Here is a 22634-nt window from a genome sequence, read left to right on the forward strand (position 1 = left end):
AAAACCGCATCTTGCACCCAAAATCCATTTTTCATCATAGGCATTGTCCATATTACATATTTTATCAGCATTACCACCATTTAAAGTCCCCAAAACATCATTTTGAACCCCCAAAACCTTTGAATTTAGTCAAAAATCTAGACAAAGTATGAGTCTTAGAGTATCTCCTAGTGTTGATGGATAATGGATCTTGAATAGTCTTTTTATCTTTTCTTAAAATTTTCTTTGGGAAAAGTCTATCTATGTCTTGATATATTTGACCTTTTCATCTTTTTTCAATTTGATCTTTTCATCTTTTATCACTTTTTTGGTCAAGATCCAAAGTCCTTTATCATAAGGTTAAACTCCTAGACAAAATACTTTCTAAAAGATTTCACCTAAGTTCAAAACCTTGAATATACCTCTATCATCAGCATAATCATATTCCTAAATTTCATTTTGTCTTACCTTAGTGGTATATCCCCTTCATCTTGCATGGTTCAAACCTTAGCATCATTTTCACTACCAAACCCTATCAAAGTGTCCATCAAGCAAATTGCGTTCTTGATCATTTACCCTCATTTTGCATATCCCAAATGTCATTATAAATAGTTGGAAACCATCCTTTGCATAGTATATCTTGCATACACCAACCTTTAGCATCCTTAGAAAGTCCAAAACATAACCCTAATTGTCATGTTGTATACCTTAGAGTCATTTTCATCCCCTCTAGTCAAGCTTCAAAAAGGCACCTTGTATTTGCATTTGCATAACATCCCTAGCACATTTTCACTTTTAATGTCAAAACCCTAATTAGTTTAGCATTTACTCACATTTCATAACATCCCTAAACACTTAAAAATACAAAAGACACTCATATCTTGCATACCCACCACTCTAAATCACCCAAAACACTCAAAATTTCCATTGCATCTGCATTCTTAGATATCATGCTAGCACTTACTAGGACAAAATCAACCCAGAGACCTGAGGAACTTTATCAAACTTTTTTTTTGAGGCACAAACACAACCAAAACTTCATCTAAGATAGAAGAAGGGCAAGAAAACCCAACAAACCATTGATGAAGAACAAATCGAGGCATCACAACCTTTACTAGCAGACCCCTTAAACATTTATCTAGAAGATCATCATAATCAAGCTATGGCAGAAAAAACCTTGAACAATGCACCTACCATGAGATTTCCTCCAAAAACTTCCCCCACACATGGGATGGTTCAGTGGATTCCTGACTTTGAACCTATATTTGTGTTGATACCACCTAAAGGTGGAAGTTTACCAACCACACCCAAGGATGAACAATCACATTCCTTCGAATTTAGCCAACCTAACACAAGTACCTTCAACTATAACACATAAAACATACAACAAGGTACTATACACCTAAGTGATGACTCTAACACTGATTATGGCATCATTGATGAAGAAATGGCTAGGGCATGTCAAGACAAAAACTTTCGTAAAAACTTCAAACTTTTGGCAACCCAAGCAATTGTCAAATTCAACCCAAATATGGAAGGACCTAAGTCCAAACATCAAACCAACACAACCATTGAAAACCTACAACCCATGATCAATTTGGACTTAGATAAAGGAAAACAACCTTTGGAGTTTTCAAATGCAATAATGGCACCTATAAGGTCCCATCAAGAACCAACAATTGAAATCCTCCAAAGTACATTTGAACACATCAATGTTAATCCCTTGTTCAATGAAATACCACCAATTCGTAAACACCCCAAAAGGACATTGAGACTTGATTTTAGTCACATGATGCAACAACAAGATGTACCTAAAGGGACTTGTGCTCTAGGGATGCCAGACATACCTTCTTTGGAGGCAAATCAACAAAGTACACCTTTGATCCTAACCGTACCAAGTGGTATGACATCAAGTGTTATAGAGCCTCCCACGAGTGCATTATGTGCAACATCATCTACAAAAATCCCTATTAACATACAAAGGAAAAGTCTTATTGACATTACACCAATTCCCAAAAGGAATGAACCTCATTGTCAAGTCAATATGATGTCCCAAGCAGAAACCTCCAAAACACAAAGGAGCCAAAAAAAAAATACCAACATGACGATCACTTCCCAAGGACTTAGTCAACTCCCATAAAATCAACCTATGGTGGCACAAGGACTTAACACTTCCAACCCTCAACCAAGTATACATCCACTTAACACACATCCCACATATCAACAACAACATCAACCACAATGACAACAACCTCAAGTGGGGCAAACATCCAACATTCCTAATACGTAGTCCCATGTGAACCCAGTTGACTTACACACAATTTATCAACAACAATTTCAGCAACAATTCCAACAACAAAAAACCATGTTTTCTAAACAACAAGAACAACTCAAACAACAAATGGAATATCAAAGACGCCTTGAGCAAAAAATTGCATACCAAAAACATTTATTACAACAACAACATGTGCCATAAAAACCTCAATAGATACCTCTACAACAACACTCACATACATGGTCTCACATACAACCAATAGAGGTATCCCAATAGCAACTGCCACACATGAATCTTATCTTCCACATGGTTCACACAATCCAAGAAAAAAAACTTGTTGGCTCAGATCCACTGAATTCATGATCTTTCTAATAATGCTGATGTTTGACATTAACTTACTTCTAATGCTCAATATAAATTTCTTTACTTGGCATCCTCTATAAAATCACTTGGCACAAACTAAAGTTTACTAGTGCTTGGCATCAACTAAACTTTACTCAACATTAACTATTTTATTTAGCATTCACTAAAATAGACTTTTACTCAACTCCAATAAATTTTTTGCTTAGCTTGCAGTAAGTTTGCTTCGCACCTATTGTTCATTTTGTCAAGCTTGGTAGACAAACTGTGTTTAGCTTGTTCTTCTGAACTTGCTTCGTGTAACCAACCTTTGCAACCTTAAGTAGGTTATCAATACACTATGATATCACTACCTTAACTAATTCTTGTACTCTTTTTTATATCATAACTCAACCTTTCCTCTAGGTGCTACCTTTTCTGCTTAGCTTGCACTAACTTTGCTTAGCACCTATTGTCCATTCTGTCAAGCTTGGTAGACAAACTATGTTTAACTTGTTCTTATGAACTTGCTTAGTGTAACCAACCTTTGAAACCTTAAGTATGTTATCAATACACTATGATATCACTATCTTAACTAATTCTTGTACTCCTTTTCATATCATAACTCAACCTTTCCTCTAGGTGCTTTTGTTACATCATTTGATCAAATCCTCTTTATCAATAAAATAAGTGATAGTACTTAAATCATATAAGCAATTGTTTCCCTAGAAAAATAGCAAGTTTGACATCAGTGAAAAAATAATGATTGAAACACATTTATCATACTTGTATCAATCTATTTTCAACATTAAGAACTCTTAGGGTTTGAGGAAATAGTCCTCTTCCATCCCTTTGCGAGTCCTTAAATTAGGAGAATTACATGAATTCATCTATTATATTGGAATTTATACCAAGAATTGATAAACTTATAAACTCCAAGGTACACCTACTTGAATCCTACAAAATTCAAAGAGAAGAAGACTTAAATAGTCTTAATAGTTGGTCCTTTTGATTTTCCCTTGAAACACTTATTATGGGTTTTGGCTAACTCCTATTTATTTTGTCTAACTTCAAAAGGTGTTTAAAATCTTGTCAAATCAGGAGCCAACACAATAATCTTAATATCAGATGTGATATCAAAACCTTTTGAGTACTTGGTGAATATCATTAATACTCTAGGAGTCCAATACTCTTGATATCAGATATGATATCAAACATTATTTGGGTACTTCATCTGTTGATAATCTGGAAGACCAATACTCATGATATCGAATGTGATATCAAATGGTGGAAATTTCTTGAGATAATCTTTTGAGATATCCTTAATTTTTTTTTTGTAATATTACGTTGAAGTAATATTTATTATTATGTGTGTATTGTTCTACGATAAGAGGGATTTTTGATGTTTGATAGGTTCATTCGAATAAACCTATATATATATATATATATTTGTGTGTGTGTGTGTTCTTTATAATTGAGATATAAGGTTATTGCTATATGAGATTAATTTTTTTAAATTAATTATCTAATTAATGAATAGACATGTCCCATGAAGGGACTTGTATATTCATGGCCTATTCTTAATATAAATCATATAAATCTAAGAGGTTGTTGCATTTGGAACACACATACCAAAATATGATAATGTTATTACATTTGCAGTGGTCCTTGAAAATTTAATAGGCTACCCAAAATCTATAAGCATTCTTTTGATGACATGTCAATTCTAAAAATATTTTCATGATTTTCGGTCAATACATTGTTTTAGATTCACTATTAGCCATGATGTCAAGCTCTTTTGATTAGTTGACCAGTTGGAAAGACTTTTTTTTCCCGTGACAGGGTCATTTAGAGTTTAACTTCCTAATGTTTCTTAAGGGTTTAGTCTCCTAGGTCTGTTTGGAAAATGGTAGTCCTTGATAAGTTTTGAGAAGGCTTTAAACAATCAAAATTTATCAAGGCTTACAAAGTTTCACGAGTCTCCATCAAGGTAAGTTTAAGTTGGTAGTTCCTAACTAAGAGGTGTTCCACTATTTTATCCCATGGCCTCCATGTTTCTCTTGGTTGGCCAAGTGTAATTCTTTCTTTCCTACCAGTGGTTAGATTTGTTTAAGAGGAAGAAGCTCACCAAATTGGATCAAATAAACATTACACATTAAGGAAGAAATTCAGCTTGGAAAAATATGTCAACTTTGACTATTTAACACTTTTAGCCTAAGAATTTAGCCTTAGTGTGTAATGTTTAAGCCGTCCAGTATAAAAAATAGAAACTAAGAGTATATAAATTTCTTTGAAGTCTTAACAATATTGACTTTAAGAAACTCTATCATGAACGAAAAATCCAAGAAGAGACATTCTCTACCATTGTTCTAATGCGTTATGAACACATTTCTTTACAAATACATGAATTATTGATTTGATTAACTAGAAGTGATAATCCATGAAAGATAGTTATTTCAATATCAAAGGTGGAGGGGAAACTTATAAAATGCTTAGAAACTAATTACAGGTTGATGTTACTAGCCTAATTAATTACGTCTATCTTCTAGTATGGAGTGAGGCTATCATTGACATCTCTAGTCCTTTAAATTGTTGTGTCATTGATTCTTTCAAGATAAGTCATCTGCTATCGACAATGTCATCCAAGAATAGCAAAAATTATTTTCCTTGCCTTTTATCAGGTGGTGGTGGTAATGCTTGCGGTTCCAAGTTATCATATGGTTGGGCATGGTGTAAATTCATCCTCCCTAAAATTGAACTCATGGTTCCAAGTTATCATATGGTTGGGCATGATAAATAGGGATGTGATAAATAGTAATCAAAATTATATCCAACATTAGAGTTTGAAATCAATTATTTAAATAATTAAGTGACTAAAAGAAAAAAGAACAAATCTATAGGAAAGTAATTTCCATGATATGAATAATGACAGAAGAATGACCTAAATATAATTTTCTAATGTTTCCAATATATTAAGACTTTGTCCAAATTAATAATAATAAGGTTAAGTGGGAATATTTTCATGGTTGGGGGAGTTAGAATGAATAAAATAGGGTAGCATACAAGTTGGTCCCCATGACTCTAGATTGTTCGAGATAAGTTTTGAGGTAATAGTTGTCATTGATCAAGATAAAATAAAATGGTGAATCCCTCAAGTTAAGTCACCTTGGCCATCTAGGTGCAATTTTCTAGGTCTTACCATTTCCAAGATTTAGAACTTGATCATCCCACATCCCCTCTCCCAGTGATGCATCCTCCCCCTTTGGGTTTATTTCACATTTTTCCTGCATCCAATCAGAATTAGTGGTTAAAACTTGATTTTTAATTTAAGTGGCAAGGTCATCAACAATGATCATATTATCATATCAGTAACCATCTTATCAAGATTAAGTTAAATCAATGTACTAATCAATAATTTAGACCATGATTTAGGTACAACAATTTGAAATCCAAATAAAGTGTCTTAAACAAAAATACCATAAATTCCAAAACTAGAATCCGCTTAGACCAAAGTCTACAAAACTAGTGTTAGTCCACATATACCATATAGGGCACAAAGTTATACCATGGTTTAATAATATTGGAAAAAAAAAAACATTTAGGGCAACAAAACCACATTCAAAACCACTTAGGACAATCCAAACCTTTGTTAGTCCACAAATACTATCTAAGATACAAAAGTAATACCATGCTATAATTTAATATTCAAAAACCATTAAAGGAATATTAATAACATCTAGGAAATCAATTTAATAATGACATGACCAAAAAAATATCAAATAAAAAAGGGTGTGACACTTACTTTCTACTAAAAGCAAAGAATTCATTGTATAATGCTTACAAGATTTAGTGTGAAGTTTTCTTTAGTTGTACCTTGGTATTGTCAATTTTCTCTTGAAATTTAAATATATTAAGAGGAAGAGAAAATCTTTTCCTCACTATACTTCAAGTGTAGGATATAATTAAGCCTTGAGGATCACCAATGAGAATTTTATTTGACTTTTTATTCTATAATTGATAACATAGATAAGGTACAACATTCTCATATAGATGTTGAAGAAGAGAATTGAAACTTGGTGAGTTCTTAAAGTAGAAAATTCACCTTGATCTTGAGTTCTTGATATATATTTTCTTTGATGTATTAATTTTAACTCAAAATATTTCCATTGTGTTGCTAGAAAGAAGGGATGTGGAAAAACACTTAACAAAGATGGTTGGACTAGAGAAAGATGCATGCTTATCTCTTCCATCTTAATGTTATTTTGTATTTTTTTTTAATTATGGGTTACCTTCTAGAATTAGCTATCTTAAATGGTCTTGATTTGAGAGGTTCAAAATATTATATCTAGAACTTTTATTTAACAATATCAACACCCAAAATGTTTTTGTTTGATCATGTTGAATCAATTGAGGGTCTCGATTGCAAGCAAGGAAGTTTATCATTTCCTCATCTACTGTAGCAAGTTATGATCATGATTCTTAGCTTCACTTAGTTTTGTTTACACACATATCATCTAGGAAAACATATAGTGAAGTACCAAAGGTTAGTAATGATGCCACTATGATGAAACCATACCACAAAGATAAAACCATGCTAGGTGAATTAGATTACAAATCCAATATTTTCCCTATACATTCCAATTTATATTTTTGTTTGTCACAATATACACCCAAAAATATACAAGACAACAAGAAAATTCTTGGTATGCCATAGCTTCGTAAAAAAACCATTATGATGCATAAAAGTGAGGATGTAGCATTTGACACATATCTAAGGTTAAAAAAATATTTTTAAACCTTTAGGATCTTCTTGTTGTCTTTTACTTCTTTTTTGTGGACCATTTTTTAATTAAAAAATTACATTTCCTAAATTTTGACAAAATCATCGGCGTTAGAATGATTTAACAACTGAAAATATTTTTTTGGTCATAGCACTTTTGTAATTTTCTAATGCAATAATTTTGTCATCTAAAGTTTCATGCATGAATAACTTCTAAAACTTGAAGTCTTATTTTGTTTCCTATTTTGTACCATCCAATTTAGATACAAAACCATCTCCATTACATCCTAGAATACAACATCCAAACAAATTAGGTAAATCAAGCAATTTTCAATGGGTTGAAATTTTCAAAAGTATTTTGGGGCTTTGCAAATTTTCTTTGCTACTAGTTGAATATATATGCCCAACCATTGTTGTCATTATTTTCCCTAACCTCTAAATTCTTATTTTATTGAATCCTTTCCTTGGGGATTTTGATCTAAAAACTACACAACCATAGAAAAATTCCTCTACATTGATAGCAACTAGTTTTTTTGTGTAGAAATTTTTGTTTCATGGGTTAGATTATTTTTTTATTAGTTTAGGATAAAAACTGATTATTTGTTTTATTTATTTTAGGATATACAATTTGTTAGTTTCAATTGATTGCATTATTAGTTCATGCCTACAAAATAATACTATTACATTCATTTGATGTAGGAGGTCAATTATTTCAGCCAATAATGTTTCAATATTTTCCAAACATGGAAGTTTGTTCCATAGTTTGTAATTTTGCATATATTTTAAAAATCTAAAAAAATCAATTATTTGTATTGCTATTAGCTCTTGAAAATGAAGAGTAAGAAAAAATTCAAAATTATTAGAAAAAAATGATAAAAATTGGAAGTTGTTCCACTCTTGCCTCCCCTACCCTGCACAAGGAACATATTTTTCAATTTCCATCCTCCTTGATATTCCAAGAATATGTGACCATTGCTTGAATCCATAGAAGGTCTTGAATTGAATCTTTTTCCATGTTTGAGGTTATGTCTTGTAAAACCTATCTTATTATCAGATTGAAAATTTATGGAACATTTGGACATTTTCATAGAGTGAAGGTAATAATTGTTTCTCCTTCCTAGATTTTTCTAAAAATTTCTATTGTTTCAATTGAGCTAAATCTTTCTTGAATTAAGTTAGAATTGGTAAGGATGATATTTATTTAAAAAAAAATCTTTTATGATTGTAGAAAAATGGTCAAGCTTTGCTCTTGTTCAAAACCCTATTTATAAAATTCCACCCCCAGAGGAAACTCACACCAACTTTTGCCCACAATTTGTAAACAAAATAAATCCTATAAAAAAAAAAAAAAATCCTTCTATAGGATGAAATCTTGAATTGTATGGATGATGTCCCCATATATAGTCTCTAGTTTGTAGTCACAAGATTTTTATTCATCACTTGCTAGCTAAATAGTCAAGCTCCCACTAGCAATATTATTGTATGGGAAGCTCTTGTAATTAAAGCATAGAAAGTGAGGATAGGAAGGATGAAACCAATAGGTGTGCATTTCCACCACACCTCACATAAATTTATTTTCATATATTATTGGAATCATTACATTACATGCAATGATATCTCTTTGAGATATTCTATGAAACAATTTAGGTTATTTGATGGTTGTAAATGCCCTATTTCCAAACCTCAATTCTAGTATAGGTAGAAATGACACTGACAAGTGATATGACTTTACACTTGCCAATTGCATTTTATTGAAAATTTCTAAAGAATTTTCAACAAATTCATTCTTTGTATGTTTTGCATCATTACATTCCATAGAATTACGTCTCTTTGAGGCATTATATCAAACAATCCATATGTGTTCTTTGTACTTCCATATTTTGTATATACTAGAGCATTTCCATGTATACCTTAAAAAAACCACTTTCCACATTACTTTAGTGGATATCCTTACCTTGTCTCAAAGATCCTTTTTTATCACCTCTAGGAATCTACCAATTGTATTTTCTTGGAAGTCTTTAAAGCTTTTTAAAAAAATTCATTTTGTGAATATCCTACAATAATTGTAGCCCTTGGGATCACATTTCTTTCATGGATACTATTGACTACTGTACCTTATCTTCTTCCATGCCTTTCATATGTCTACTAGGGCAGTTGCAACTATAGAAATTAACAAAAATCCTCTACCCCTTATCCTTTGATGGATGTACAAACTTGTTCCAAAGCTCCCATTTTGGTACAAATAAGAAGGATAGATGCTAGCAATTAAAAGCTTTCTCTACAAAGCATTTTTAAGTATTACATACAAATCTTCTTCTAAATTTCCAACTTCTATGGATACACATCTTTTAAGTTGAATCCTCACAAATTATAATACATGGGAAAATGTAGAAACTTTGCCTCATAAGGTTTCAAAGCAATTCATCCATATAAAGGACAAAAATACACTAACTCATTTGACATCAAAATCCCATGAAAGTTTTCAATGAAATATATAATTTTTTTCCTTTTGTCAGATGCTATGAGGTATAATGGCTAAAATCATTATTTAAAAACAAATGTCCAATATTTATTAGAATTTTAGTGATTCTGTACTTCATTGAAAGGGTGATAAGTATTTTTTTCAAATTTTTGACAAATCAGAGAGTAATTTTGAAAAAAAACTTTAGTAGTTGACAATTTTTTTTTGTCATACATACTTGTGGGAACACTGTTTTCATTACTTGAGACAACATTTTACAAAATTCATGTTAGATAATATAAGTCAAGAATAAAACAAAGACAATTTCTAGATTGTGGTCTAGATTGAAAAGAAAAGGTGATGGGAAATGGTATTGTCCTTGCAATAACTATAAGGGCTTAAAGATTAGAAGACTTTTAATCATAATAGTTGAGAAATATTGTATGCAACATGATCACATTGAAGGGGACCATGATTATTTCCAGTTGGTAATTAATTTACTATGTGTATTTATATTAATTTTATATGTAATATATTTTTTAAGTTAATGAACCTAGCAATTTATTTTTATTGATCACTATTGTATAAGTGGAGTGCCCTAGGGTACATGATATGGAATATCCTAATCCTTTGAAATTGTAAAAAGTACACAAGTAAATTTCATTTAAATCTATGAATATGAATGTGAAAGAAACAAAAGCTAGTAGATCTAAAATGTAGATTGTAGAATTAACTAAAGAAAATAAAATACTTACCCCAAAGGATGTTTGGATCCAAACTTATGCACTTTGCATTTCTCCTAACAACATATAAGCCTGGTTTTGGACATGAAATAGTGAGATCTTAAAAACCCATAAATCCTTTAGCTCCATGACATAGTCAACTTATAATGGAATCAACTTCCCATCACAGAGAAGAATTGTGCCCATGTCCTTATGTTCCCAATTGTGAAATTGATTTTAGATCTCTAAAGTTCGATGAAATAGGTATTTGGATTTATACTATGTTATGTCTTCCAAGTTATTCAAATATCTAAAAATGGGTGTCTCAAGTGGCTATGCAGGGGTTTCCCTTAGTCAACCCCTTGTTTTGGTGATTCCAACCTCAACAGATAGTTGTTAAATTAGAGTAAATGTCTGTGGTTCTTGTGTATGAGCTTTGAAAAATAATGCTAAGATCTAAATTGCTAGATCCAAACTCTAGCATGAAGATTAACTTTGAGATTGAGTATGAAGTGATAATGCATAGATTTGAGGATACCTAAGAAGACATACCAAGCCTTCAAGGTTAAAGTACTCTAAGCAATACTCATAATCTTTTTTTTCTATTCCATGATTGAATCTTGAATGCTTGAATGATGGATTGCATACTGAAGTAAGGTAGATAGAAAAGTGAATATGATGAAGGGTGCTCTCCTTAATACTACAAATACATAACATAAACAAATAAATAACAACAATTTGTGAGAACAAAATTTAGGTTTTCTATCCATAAATGCAAAATTACAGAGTTTTGAAATACAACATGCAAACCCACAAGGACATCTTTCTTACAATATTTTGCAACATAGAGATGCGAACTATCAACCACAGTTTTCCTAGACAATGTACAAGCATTCCTTAAATAGGCATTGTTGCACTACCTAGGAAGTTTCTAGACATCAAACTCTAACCCTTGACACTAACTAGCTCTAAAATTACATATAGAGTCTACCCAATACATCTTTGACACTTATTTTGGAAATTTTGGTTGGGCCAACTTCAAAAGGCCATAACTTTTGAGCCATTGCTCTAATTGGCTATTATATGCACTTTTTAGAAACCTCATCTTTTGATCTACAAGGGTTGACTTGTGCAGGCTCCAGTCAACCCCGTTTTAGAGCCCATTTGGGGCCTCTACGGTCTTAAAAAATGAACATGAAGTTTTTACACAAAAAAATCACACTAAAAATCTGCAATAACTCCATGAATACTCATGATACGACACTAGGCCTCAACTAGTAGGCTCATATATCAAAGATGAATATCCACCTCTAAATGGAGGAAATTTCAAGATTGTATGACTAACTTACTAAGTATAAAGTCTCCAGAAACAACAACTCGACAGCAAGACAACCCTTATTTGAGAAACAAAAAGGAATTTTTTTTTTGGTGAAGAAAGATTTCTCTTACACCTTGGATGCTCCTGCATCAGACACCCAAGGCAATTGGAGAAGTTACTCCATCACATCACATGTGTTTAGAGGAAAACCAAAATGGTTGAACTCCTACCTTGCTAGCCATGATGAATCCTCTACTATTCTCCCTTTTCATTTGACTACTACTCTTCATAAGTTTTTTTCTTATACATTTTCCAATGCAACTATCTAGCATCTCCTCAATCTCCTTTCTAGTTGAACTAGCTATTGGAATAATCCACTACACTTTTGCAACTTTGTCTCCATCACATCCTTCATAATACTCTAACAAATCTGAAATGTTAAATACTAGTGAAATATTCAGTTCAACAGGCAACTCGACTTCATAGGTATTTCTAGAATCATGCATTTTCACTATCTTGCATGGTCAAAACTTCTTCATTTTTAGCTCACTATTTGTACCCATTGGAAAATTCCCCTTTCTTAAATGAGCTATGACTTCATCTCCAATTTGAAGTTCCATATACCTCTTTTTCACATCTACCTTAGCCTTGTACTACATAGCCATCTTTCTAATATGCTTCTTCACCTCCTCATGTGTGTTCTTCAAATGTTCAATAGAATCTTCTACTTCTACACTACTTATTTATCCTTTATCCATCTACCCCAATTTAGAAGCATTTTTGGCACTACTCCCATATACAATATGGAATGGTGATTTACTAGTACTCCCATTGACAAAATTATTGAATGAAAATTCCCCCTATGGTAAAATCAAATTCCTACCCTTTGGTTTATCTCCAGCCAAGCATCTTAGCAAATTACCCTAACTTTAGTTCACAAATTTTGTTTGTCCATCATTTTGTGGATGATGTAATGAACTAAACTTCAAATCTATCTTCAATTTCATCCATAAATGTATGCCTAAAATACCCAACAGACTTGGTATCTTGATATGAAACTATACTCTTTGGTAGACCATGCAATGTCACCACTTCTCTAAAAAACAACTTTGCCACATAAACAATATCACTAATCTTCTTGCAAGAAATGAAATGTGCCATCTTAAAAATCTATTAACCACCACAAATATCAAATCATACCGTCAATATGTCTTTGGTAAATGAAAAGCAAAATCCATGTTAACATCCTCCTACAACTTCTTTGGTATAAGTAATGGATGATACAAACCAATATTATGCTTCATGCATTTTTCCATCTGACATACTCAATAACTTTGTAGAAACCTCTTCACATCTAGCTGCAACTATGGCTAGAAATTATTCTTAGTAACAAAAGAAATGGTCATATCTCTACCAAAGTGTCCAACCAACCCTCCATTATGCATCTTGTTGATGAGATTCTCTCTCATAGAACTTTTGGGAATGCATAATTGACTTCCTTTGAACATCATATCATCTTGGATTATTAAATCCAACCACTTTATCCTATCAAGTTTAATGGTTCTTATACAACCCTTCCAAGCTTCGCTAGAGTCAAGATCCTCTGGATATACATTTTTGAGTTCCTTGAACCTAACCACCTCAATCTGCATCTACATCAGTAAACATAGTCTTCTACTAAGAGTATCTCCAACTCTATTAGACTTCCCACTCCCATGTTTCAAAACAAATATATAACTCTACAAAAACTCAACCCACTTCAAATGCTTTTGGTTCAACTTTCCTTAGCTATTCAAATATTACAAAGCTTGATGACCAATATACATAACAAATCTTTAGGAAGAAGATAATGTCTCCGCTTCTTCAATTCCTAAACTATACCATAGAATCTTGATCATCAAAAAAAAATTCTTTTGACATCATTTCTCATTAAAATAAGCAACAAGTCTACCTTTGTGGTTCAAAATAACTCACATTGCAGTACCACTAGCATCATAATATAGTTCAAATAACTTATTAAAATTTGGAAGTGCTAAAATAGGTTGCTCTATAACTTTCTATTTCAATAGATTAAAACTCTTATTTTATCCTATAGTCCACTTAAATTCATTCATATCCTCTTATTGTTTTAGTCAAAGGCCCCCTAATATTGTTAAAACCTCTAGTAAACTTTTTGTAAAAACTAGCTAGTCCATGGAAAGATCTTACCTCTGTCACACTCCTCAGGTCTAGATGTACCAATTAAATTTTTGGAGTCTTCAAGAAACTTAGATATGTTCATTAAGTAGCTCCTTTGTATAGAAATTTAACATTTAGTAGCATGCAATATACTATCCCAATAGTAACCAACTTGCAGAATGATACATATTAAATGGTAAAACATTCCAAAATAATATTCACACAAGAATAACACCATGATTTAATGTGGAAACCCAATTTGAGAAAAACCACCAATAACATGCTACCAAATTTTTACTATTTTGAAGCGAGCTTTGTTAAGAGCCAACCCTGTTAAAGGTTACAATACACATTATTAGATGTGATGCTTTTAAAGAATTTATCATCCTACTAGGAGTGGCCTTGTTAGAGGACTTAATAACTTTCCATTAGAGTGTCACGTTGATTGAAAAATTCACAAATTATTGTTAAGTCAACCTTGATTAAAGGATTTCAACTAATACAATGGTTAGAAAGTAACAACAAGTTGATCTTATAAGTACAACTCACTTTGCAAATATATATCTAAGTGTGGCTCACTTGCTAACTCATTGAATGGACTCCATTCATTTCTTGATCATCATGGAAAATTCTTCAAGAAATCACTCTTCACCTCAACCTTTCTCCTTCTTCACAACCTTTCTTCTCAAGTTCACCAATCAACAAAGTTAGCAACAACTAACCTATCTTAGGTTAATCCTTATGCCTCTTTAATAGGTAGCTTTGAACATTTTTCACTTAAACATCATTGTTGATTTTAGGGGTTTGATCAGATTCAACACACACAATAAATCCATCCACCTTCTTGTTTATTTTCCTCCTTTCTAGAAACTTCTCTTTAAATTCAAGCCTTTGATCTCTTAGCTAAACCTTTCCTTGCATTAAATAATCTAGCTTAACAATCCTTATCTTCAACATGCTTTACATATTTGAAAAATTCAATTTGTGTTGGCTAGGAATCTTAATTCCTTCACAAACTATAAATTTTTGTCACTCAATCAATACTATGTTCCTTAGACTCATGTTAGCATGAATGTTGATGATACTAATTTGGGGGGGGAATCCTAAGCATTGGAGAGTATTGACATGTTGCAATCATGACTGTGTTTGCCATTAATGTCAACATAGTAAGGTTTTTGTAAAGACTAGTTGAGTAACAAATATAAATATTAATGGTATAGACAATGTTTTGATTGTCTGACATGTTCTACACTATGTCTCGATGATGTGGTCAAGTGCACAAAGTCTAAGTCAAAGACATACGAAAGTTGTACCTAATTTACAAAGATAGTTTAGAGATAGAGTATTGGGAAAGTAGTTCCCAATGTTTGTTTTCTATCTTACATCTGAGATGTAGCAAGAAGATTCATAGTCAAGTAGTGATAGAGGATAGTTTATTGGTGACATTAGCAAGTGCACAAGCCCTAGTATTGTACGTGTGAAATTTTGTATAGACTATGTGCTGACAATGCTATTATAATTGTAATTAATTAATTATCTTATTATAGTTAATTGGGAAAGACTCAAGGTTGACTCAAGGAATTATTTTGGAGATATGGTATAAAGGAAATATATTTTCTTTGTTCATAATGTATGTATGATCATTATATGAAGTGTAAAGTGTGGAAAGGAGCATAGTGCTTAAGGAATGCATGCAAGTGATCCAAGGGATTATTGGATATGATTTTTGTGATTTGGTTACAAGATCAAAAGGAATAGAGGTCCAGTTGATGGGAAAAAAGAAGAGGAAGGAAGTGCATTTCATTTCTATTATTCTACAAGGAATAATACAAAGATCATTTGGACAGTGGGTTCATTAGTCTTTTCATTGAAGTTATTTAGCCAGTAGGTCTAGCTATCTTTCACAACTCCTAATAGGGATTCAAATTCTCCTAATAGGGTCCATCCTCTAAAAGGAATATTTATATTAGTACTTCATCTTGTGGGTGCCATCCTCACTAGGGTTTTCCCTCTGATCAAGGGTTTTCCTAGTTAGCATATTTGGTGTTATTGTGCATGAGTATCTTGTTGTGGTTTCTAATTATATTGCTCATATGGTTAAAGTATAATAAGGTTTCTAATTGAAATATAAGTTGGATAAATGATTCACCCTCCTCCCTCTTGGTTATATTGGTGGAATATATATTCTAACAATTGGTATCAGAGCATTAGGTCCTTGAAGGATAAGCTTAACAACTTTGGGATATTTATGCAAAATATTTTGAGAAAGGATAATCTTAAGTTTGATAGAGGAAATTTTGATGCCCAAATGATGGAGATTCTTGGTGAGACATCAGAATTGTGTAAAGAACTGAGCATTGAGTTTCCAAATTTAGAATCATTTTGTTGCATACAAAATAATAGAAGCACAAGTAAAGACAAATTGAGATCTAAAGAAGATGTGAAGATCAAATATGGTATTGATCTACTTATGAAAGGAGAGCCATAAGATATGAATTTTTTTGTCTATTGGACATGTAAAGAGTTTGGTCATTTTTCATCTAGATGTCCTTAGAGAGTAAGAAAATTTAGAAAGAGTTTACTTTCTGATAAAGATGAATAATTTAAATCAAGTATGAAAGGTTCTTGAATGACCATGATGATAAAGATAATGATTCTAAATTGATTAAGGAAGAGGAATTAGTAAAAGAGATAGCTTTGGTAACTATTGTTGATCCAAAGGCTAACCCTAAAAAATATGGAAGTTATCATTGAGACTAACAACAATTTGTAGAATGAGTATTGGATTGAAGAGCAAAGATATGATCCTAGAGTAGAAGAAAGAGTTGAGTTGATAATTTCTAGTAGAACTATATCAAAAAACCATCCTCCTAGATAGAACATTAGGAGTAGAAATAGTAATTAGGTAAATGAAGAAGTAGGTGAATTATGTTTGTTTTCTCAAGTTGAGCATAAGAGTATAGATAAAACATGTAAAGATGATAATTGGATTCAAGAAATCAAGGAAGAATTATATCAGATTGTGAAAAATGATACATCGGAATTAGTTCCTAGACCTAAAGATAAGAATGTGATAGGAACCAAATGGGTATTCAGAGACAAGATGAATGAGCAAGGTGAAGTTGTGAGGAACAAGGATACACTTGTATCCAATTGATATTCACAACAAGAAGGCATAAACTATGAGGATACATATGCACCTATAGCTAGAATGGAAGTAGTAAGGATGTTCTTGGCTTATGCAACAAATAAGAAACTCAAGGTTTATCAGATGGATGCTAAATCAACCTTCTTGAATGGAGAACTTGAAGAAGAGGTATACATTGAGCAACCTGAAGGTTTTACTTTATAAAAAGACAAAGACATGGTATGTAGACTAAAAAAAGCTATATACGGTCTAAAGCAAGCACCTAGAACCTAGCATGTAAGGCTAGAAAATTATTTGGCAAAGCTTGGATTTGCCTAAGGTATGAGAGATAATAACTTTTATTTGAAAGAAGTTGAGAATGGTTTGATGATAATAAGAATATTTGTTGATGACATTATTTTTGGAGGTAATGATGAAGAAAGTGATAATTTTTTTGAAGAAATGAAGAATGAGTTTGAAATGAGCATGATAGGAGAAATGAAGTTTTTCCTAGGATTGTAGATTGTGAAAAATAGTGAAGGCGTTTTCATTTACAAGTTAAGTACTTTAAATACTTGTTAAAAAGGTTTAGTTTAGAACACTATAAATTTTTTGGTACACCTATGCTAACTGGTCACAAGTTATCCAACAAAGATGAGATATCTGTAGTATAGCAAAAGTATAGATCCATGATTGGAGGTTTGCAATATTTGACTCACACCAAACCATATATAGAAAATGAAGTTTGGATTGTAGCTATATTTCAATCTAATCCTAAGGATTATCATTTTGAAGTAGTAAAGAGAATATTTAGCTATTTGAAAAGAACATTTGACCATGGAATTTGGTATGATAGATCAAGTGATTTCACTCTATGTGCATATACTGATGCAGATTCGGTAGGCAATATGGATGATAGAAAGAGAACCAATGGTTGAGCATTCTTTCTTGGAGGAATATTAGTTTCTTAGCTAAGAAAAAATTAAAATTTTATTTCTTAGAGTATAGCTGAGGTAGAGTATGTTGTAGCAACAAATAACTGTAACCAAGTTATGTGGATGAAGTAAATGTTGAAGGATATTAGAATTAAGTTTGTAGAACCTGTTATCATTTATTGTGATAACACAAATATAGTTAGTATGTATAAGAATCTTGTATTTAATTCTAAGACTAAGCATATATCTATTAATTATCATGTGCTTAGAGATAAAGCAACAAAATAGGAGTTCAGATTGGAGTATGTGAGTACTAAAGATTAGATTGCATATATCTTTACAAAACCTTTTCCTAAAGATACATTTGAGTACTTGAGAGGTATGCTTGGAGTTATGCCTCTACCTAATTCTATGTATATAACACAAAGAGTGCATTAGTCTAGTGGTACATAGCACTATTGTTAGATTGGACTAAATACTGATGCTTCCTATATGGGGGAGTATTTGTGATGAGAAGAGTTATTAAGGACTCTTGGTATTTGGTTTTGAATAGTATCTTTGGACACTCGATCTGGTTGAAGACTTGGAGAAAGTTATTAGCAATTGGTATGTTTTAATATTGAGGCCTTTGACCTTGATGGCAATGGGGAAGAGAATATGCATGAAAAGATCTCCTAAGCAATGGGGCAAAAGAACTATATGAATGAGGGAGAGATATCTCTTTAGGGAGATTTAGAAAGATTCATGTAAGAAAGAAAGAACATGCACTTGATGTATTGTGAATTGTTTAGTGTGAAGTAAACAATTGTTGTCAAAGAAGTAGGAGTATGCATCTATTGTGTTGAGACATTTTAGTGTGTGGACAACTAATGTTGGTTAGTAATAACAATAGGACATTATTTGATATTCTTGGAACTTAGATGGTTTTTCATCTATGTTGCCATCAATGCCAAATGGGGAGAATGTTAACATGAATGTTGATTACTACTTTGGGGGAGTATCCTAAGAATTGGAGAGTATTGACATGTTGCATTCATGACTGTGTTTGTCATTAATGTCAACATAGTATGGTTTCTATAAAGATTGGTTGAGTAGAAGACACAGATCTTAATGGTACAAATAATGTTTTAATTTTTTGGTGATGCATAGTCATGGAAATGTTTCACACTATGTCTTGATGATGTGGTCAAGTGTGCATAGTCTAAGTTAAAGACATATAGAACTTGTACTTGATTTAAAGAGAGTAGTTCATAGATAGAGTATTGGGGAAGTAGTTCTTAATGTTCGTTCACTATCTTATATCTGAGATACAGTAAGAAGATGTACATTCAAGAAGTGATAGAGGATAGTCAAGTGGTGACATTAGCAAGTGCACAAGCCCTAATATCACACATGTGAAGTTTTGTATAGACTATGAGTTGACAATGCTATTATAATTGTAATTAATTAATTATCTTATTATAATTAATTGAGAAAACCTCAAGGCCAACTCAAGGAATTATTTTGAAGATATGGTATAAGGAAAAGATGTTTTCTTTCTTTGTATTATGTGTGTGATCATTGTATCAAGTGCAATGTGTGAAAAGGAGTAGAGTGTTTGAGAAATGTGTGTAAGTGATCCAAGGGATTATTGGATGCAAGTTTTGTGATCTGGTTACAAGATAAAAAAGAACAGAGGTTTGATTGAAGGGACAAAAGAAGAGGAAGGAAGTACATTTAATTTCTAATATTCTTCAAGGAATAATACATAGATCATTTAGACAGTGGGTTCATTGGTCTTGCCCTTGAAGCTATTTTGGCAGTGGGTCTAGTTGTTTTCCACAACTCCTAATAGGGTTGGAATCTCCTAACAAGGATTCAAAGTCTCCTAATAGGGACTCATATGTATTGAATGTATTCATAGACTCCTAATAGGGTCCATCCTCTAACAAGGAATATTTATGTTAGTACATCATCTTGTGGGTACCATCCCCATCGAGGTTTTCCCTCTGATCAAGGGTTTCCCTAGTTGACATATCTGGTGTTATTGTTGTTAGAATTCTTTAGAATAACTGAGAGGGGGGGGGGGGGGGGGGGGGGGTGAATCAATTATCCAAGGTCCAAATGCCCTAATAATACTTTTTTCAAAAATTATAGTGAATCCATAAAATTTTCATCCATCCAAGCTTAAATCAATCATCTTAGCAAATTACAGTAAATCAATATGCAGAGATAAAACATGCAAGATCAACACATGACACAGTGATTTACATGGAAACCCAATTTGAGAAAAACCACCAGTAACATGCTACTTAATTCTCACTCTTCTAAAGTGATGCCCTATTAAAAGCTTACAACACACTGTTAAATGTGACCTTGTTAGAGGATTTCACCATAATGTTAGGAATGGGCCTGATCAAAGGACTTTAGACCATTCACTTGGAATGTCACCCTATTAAAGGATTTACAACATGGCTATTAAACCAACCTAAGTCCATAGGATTTAAACTGTCTATTAAAATTGCTAGAAAGTAACAATAATGGCTTGTTGATCTGATACAACTTACAACAGATTTTGCAAATTTTAAATCACACATCAGTTCAGTCCTTTTTCTTGGCTTTGATCACTTCAGCTCTAACAGCTTGTCATCTCAAGCTTCACCTCCTTGAGTCTTCTTACTCATCATACCAATGCAACCATATCTGTGGTCATCTGTTGAAGAAGAGTAACTGTGCTTTCTTACTCCTTAGCACCTCCTTCAACACTTTATGCTTTCATGCTTGACCTCCACCTTTTTTTTGTTTTTTCTTCGTGACCTTATGACTCCTTAAATAGAAATCTAGATTTCCTTTTCCGCTCGATTCTCCCTCTCCAATTTTAGGGTTTCAAATGGATTAGGTAGGATACAATGTATCTACCCCATATCTTGCTCTTATCTAGAAACTTCGTCTATAGTCCAGTTGTATTCTCAAAAAATGTTCTATATGGTGTTCTGTGCCACCAGTTCATCATTCTTATCTTCTATTTAATTCAAAAAATTCAAGATAACAACCTTGTTGGCTTAGATCTGACGAAACTTCAATTTTTGAAATAATGCAACAACTTAGCACTATTGGTTTACTGATGCTCAGCACCTCTGTGTTATTTGGCACTTGTATTTTCTCGACACTTGTTTCTTGCTCGGCACTTGTATCTACTTGGTAATTGTATCTGCTCGACACTTGTTTCTACTCGACACTTGTATCTGCTTGGCACTTGTATCTACTCAGCACTTGTTTCTGCTCAACACTTGTTTCTGCTCAGCACTTACTAGCTTGCTCAGCTCTCTCTCTCTCTAATGAACTTAGTTAGGCTTTACAAATGACTTAGCTAAAACCTTACATCTTTGATATGTTTTAGTGTGCCCATTCTCTGTGTCTTAGAGTATGTCATCAATACACTTTTTCATCAATGGCTTAGCTGATCTTTCTACTTTATTAAAACATCATAACTTCAACCTTTCTCTAGGTGTTCTAGTTACTTCTTATTGATTTCCTCCTCCTTATCAATCAACCAATTGATAGTATTTGGATCACTAAAGCAATTTTCATTCCTGCAAGTAGCAAGTTTGACATCAATGACAAAACAATGATTGAGAACATTCTTTACCAGTTCCATTACTTTTTATGTATGATCTCTTCAGTCATTTCCAACAATCTCCCTCATGAGCTTTTCAATCATTTCCAACAATCTCCCCCTTTGGCATTGATGGAAAATAAAACTGATCAATTGATCAACTTAGTTACCACCAAGATTGTATACATTGTCTGCTACTTTCTTGATTGTTGCATCCTTACTACTGATCTCATATATCTCCCTCTTTCTTATATATCTCTCTCTTGCTTTGTTTTGATCAATTTTTTGCATATTTCTCCCTCTTTGACATAAATGCCAAAGATGTAGCATCTTTAATATACACAATATAAGCTTTGGCTATGATGTCTTCTCCCTCTGTCACCATGCTTGTGACTGATTTGGAGTTTTTTGCTCCTGCTATCATCCTTTGCATCATTCTTCAGATATTTCAATGATTTATTCCTATTGATGCAGGGCAGCTTCCTTGTTATTTTATACTACTTGAGTTAGGGGTATTACCCCCAACTTGCCTCTAAGATATTCATAAGCATCCTTGGGCAATGGTTTGGTGAAGATATTTGTAGTTTGTTCCTTTGTGTGAATGTACTCCAACTTCACTTGTTTGTCTTCTACCAATTCTCTGACATAATGATATTTGATTGCAATATGCTTAGTTTTTGCATGCATTACTGGATTTTTGGATATGTTTATAGCACTTGTGTTATCACAATACAATATCAGAAGTTTAGTTACCTCTTCTTTCATTCTTTTCAATAGATGTGTGAGCCACACAATGTTTGTGCAATTAACTACTACTGCCACATATTTTGATTCTGCAGTGGACTGAGATGTGCATGTTTGTTTCTTGCTAGTCCAAGTAACTAGCCTTTTACCTAAAAATAATGCACCTCTACTTGTGCTTTTT

The sequence above is a fragment of the Cupressus sempervirens genome, chromosome 2, assembly GCF_028749045.1.
Source record: "Cupressus sempervirens isolate cs-2001-9-10 chromosome 2, ASM2874904v1, whole genome shotgun sequence".
Classification (NCBI taxonomy): Eukaryota; Viridiplantae; Streptophyta; class Pinopsida; order Cupressales; family Cupressaceae; genus Cupressus; species Cupressus sempervirens.